This window comes from Miniopterus natalensis, chromosome 18 (assembly GCF_054644295.1).
Source record: "Miniopterus natalensis isolate mMinNat1 chromosome 18, mMinNat1.hap1, whole genome shotgun sequence".
NCBI lineage: Eukaryota > Metazoa > Chordata > Mammalia > Chiroptera > Miniopteridae > Miniopterus > Miniopterus natalensis.
Genome location: NC_142098.1, coordinates 41,767,420 through 41,771,348, shown reverse-complemented (window position 1 = coordinate 41,771,348; position 3,929 = coordinate 41,767,420). Strand labels below are relative to the sequence as shown.

The following is a 3,929-nucleotide window of genomic DNA, read 5'->3' as shown; positions in this document are numbered from 1 at the left end:
TCGAATGTTACTTACTGTGAGAATGAGACAATATTCTATAAAATTCAAGAAGAAAGTCATCAGGAAGGTATAGGGCTTACAAAAAACAGATCCTTCACATAGTCCAGATTATTATAATAACATAAATAACACTTATAATTAAGTATGCAGTCAATATTATATATACTGATCTTTTTTGGAGCATTTATTCATATATTTTTATTTGGCAATGCTTATATCCAGACAGCGAAACAAAAATTTAAGAGACACTGGATGTCATTGGTTTGGATGTTTATTGTAAAAGAGACTCAGAAACTGTTTACATGGTGAACAATTTCAGGACGTCCGTGGAATGGGCAGCTTCACCTGATGCCATTTTAATAGAGATTTATTTCAGTCCACACATTGTCCAAAAACGTCGCCATCTCTACGTAAGAAAGAACGCTTGTCCTCTAGAACTACTTTGGGGCCTCGCGCTTCTGGAGGAACTTTTATCTCCAACTTTTCATGCCAGCGGGGAACCTCTCCACCCTTTCCTTTGGAGCCGGATCCAACAGCTACTCCTGTTGTTTGCACTGTTTTGCCTTGAGAATTTTCTGGAAGCATATTGCCTGCTCCGCTTACAGTTTCCACAGCACCCCTTTCAACTAAGACTCGGCCCGAGAGGGGAAGAAGCTTTCTAACCGCCGCCCCCCAGGACTCTGGCCACCCCAGTCCCTGCTCTGCTCTCCTGCTGAGACCTGCAGTCCCAGCGGTGGACAGTGAACTTCTATGTCATCTCTTTTTTTAAAAAATTTATTTTTATTGTTGAGGGTATTACAGATGTCCCCCATTGCCCCCCCACCCCCATTTGTCCCCCCTCTACCTGGCTCCCACCCCAGCCCAGGCCCTCACCCCACTATTGTCTCTGTCCACGGGCGATGCATTGTATATACTAACCGTACACATAACGATACAAAAGTATAACAATATTCTACATAATAACAAATACTAAGGCTCTGCAGCAGTCTTGCTGTGGAACCCACACGCGGCCCCCATTTCGGTTGACCCCTGAAATGATGTTTGGTGGGAATAAGCCAGCAGAGAGCCGACTGTCAGTGAACTGAATATTGATTGAATGTCGAAGATGGAGCTACGACCCGCAATTATCTTTTTTGTCTTTCACCAAAAAACAAACAAACAAACTAGCGAAAGCCTTTCTCCTGCACGTCCTGGAAAACCTGAAGACCCTGCGTTATGACAACATATTCCTTTCTCTGGACGTGTTCACCTTCCCGGCCAGAAGCGAGTCCTGGCTTTTCACTCCCCCCTAACTGCCTCTGGTTTGGGGATCCCGAGATGGGTGTTTTTTTCCCCCCTTTACGCCCCAGGACACTGCGCCGGGTTAGGATTAGGGGGAAGGGGAGCGCTGTGCTATCTATTCATTTGTAAAGCGGCCGGAGGGCCCCATCTGAAAGGGGAGCCACGGGGCCCCTCTCTGGGAAGCCGCTTCTCGTAAACAAGCGTCCTCTCTTCCGCCCGGGCCGGGCACGTCCGCCCCCGGGGTCCCAGGGACCTAACTTGAAGGCCACCGCTCAGCCGACCTTCAGGTCGCAGATTGATCTGGGAGCCTGCGGCCCTCTGGCCCCCTCGCCTCTCCGGGGACGCTCCAGGCAGCCGCCCCAGACTGCGGGACGCCAGGAGCTCCGCGCCCTAATCCCTGCGGCTGGGGCGGGAGGCCCCGACCCCTCCGCCCTGCGCCTCCGCCGAGAGCGGGCGGCAGCTAGGCCTGGGGGATACAATGTTGCGAGGGAGGGAGGGAAAGTGTTACTGTTTCCACCGGTACCCAGGCGTGGGGGAGGCCTTGACCCCTGTGCGCGAAGGGAGGAAGCGCAGACCTTGCAAATGTTTCCATGCCCAGGAAGGGGGTGGACGGAGACCCTGCCTCCCCTTGCACCCCCCCCCCCTTCTGGAGCAGGTGACCCAGTAAAGCCGCCTCCAGCTGCAGCGAGAGAGATTCAGGCAAGAACCGGCCCTGCTCACGGCCCCTGTTCCAGCCTCCACCAGCCTCAGCCTTTCCCTGAGGCCCCGGGGCCCCCGGTTTCTGCATACCAGAGGAGGGGGGCGGGCAGGGAGGGCGCGGGGTAAGCTCGTTAACCCCGCAATCGCAGAGCAAGGAGACTCCCACGCTCCAGCCCCTGGGGCGCCGGGAGCCGCACTGTTTCCTAGACGCCTTATTGTGGGACAGGCACAGGCACAGGGACAGGGGGGTCACCTCTGGAAGCCCGGGTTCTCCCTCCAGGGTGCCGACCAGAGGATTTCAGAGGCCCCACCTGGGAGATTCAGGTGTGAACTGGGAATAAAATTCTCCGGGGCGCCAGCAGTGGGACGCGCGCTCACTCAAGGGTTTGGTGAGCTCGCCCCCGGGGCTGAAGTCTAGGGCGCCTTGAGAGCTCGTGGAACCATGTTTCTTTTCTCCCGGAGTGGGGGCCCTAACGCAGTAATTTTCTAAAATAACTGGAGGTAGGCAGTGATTTCTTGGATGTGACACCAAAAACAAGCAACAAAGGCAAAAGGCAGACAAGCGGGGCATCTCATTAACGAATGTGCGTGAAAGGAAACCATCAACGAAGCGAGAGGGCAGCCTGTGAAATGGGAAAAAAATATTTGCAGCCCTGGTCAGGTAGCTCAGTTGGTTAGAGCATCTTCCCTAAATGCCAGGGTTGCGGGTTCGATCCCCTGTCAGGGCACATACAAGAATCAACCAGTGAATGCATAGATGAATGGGGCGAGGAATCCACGGTTCCCCCCCCCCCCTTTCTCTTCCCCCTGCCTCTCTCTCTCTCTCTCAAATCAATAAGTAAAAATTAGAAAAAAAAACTAAGAAAGAAAATATCGGCAAATGATATAGCTGACGAGGAGTCAACATTCAAAATATATAAAGAACCCCCAAACTCAACAACACAAACAAATAAACCCGATTTAAAAATGGGCAAAGGGCTTCAACAGACATGCCTCCAAAGATGATACACAAATGGCCCAGAGCACATGAAAGGGGGCCCAGTACCATTAGTCATCAGAGAAATGCAAATAAAAACCGCAAGGAGATACTGCCTCTGGTCCATGGGGATGGGATGGCCACTGTTTAAAAACAACCACCCCACCCCCACAGACCAAACACACAGAAAAGGTCAGTGTTGCCAAGGCTGTGGGTAGATGGGAGCCCTGGGCTCTGCGGGTGGCGTGACCGGAGGGGCAACTGCTGCGGAGAACAGCGTGGAGCGTCCTCGGAGCCACCGCAGGGCCCAGCCGCGCTGCTTCTGGGTGCACATCCAAACGCATTCATAGCGGGGCCTCAAAGGGACATCCGCACGCCCATATTATTTGTAGCAGCTCAGTTCACAATGGCCAGAGGTAGAAGCAACCCTAGTGTCCGTCAGCGGGCGACCGGATAAACTACACGTGGCCCATCCACACAGCGGGATTTCGTTCAGCCTTTCACAGGGAAGGAGATTCTGACCCGGGCGACCACATGGATGAACCTGGGAGGAATGATGCCAAGTGACTTAACCCAGTGACAAAAAGACAAACGCCCATGATTCCGCGTAAAGGACGTCCCTAGAATAATAGTCAGAGTCATAGAGCCAGAGAGTAGAAGGATGGTTGCTGGGGGCTGGGAGAGGGGGGAGCAAAGAATTCGTGTTTGATGGGTGTATGAAAAACCTAGAGAAGACCTCCGTGATCCACATCGAAGAACGGGTGTTAATTATGGAGATGGGGCCACCTACGGGGTGACAGACATTGTTGGAGGGTGTTGGGGGGGTGTTCTCAGAAAAGGCCCCTCGACAGAGGTGACCTTTAAGCCGAAACCTGAATGAGACGTTGAGCGACGCTCTGTGGGGAGAAGGTACATGCTGGGGGGATGGAGGATTATTTCTGTCGTAATTATTGTCGACTTCCAGAGGGACAGG

The 3,929-nt window shown here is 53.0% G+C and overlaps 1 pseudogene; it reads right to left on the bottom strand.

Annotated features, from left to right (window-relative positions):
- Positions 1-372: 372 nt before the first annotated feature.
- Positions 373-1,017, bottom strand: LOC148091146 (10 kDa heat shock protein, mitochondrial pseudogene; annotated as a pseudogene).
- Positions 1,018-3,929: the final 2,912 nt, after the last annotated feature.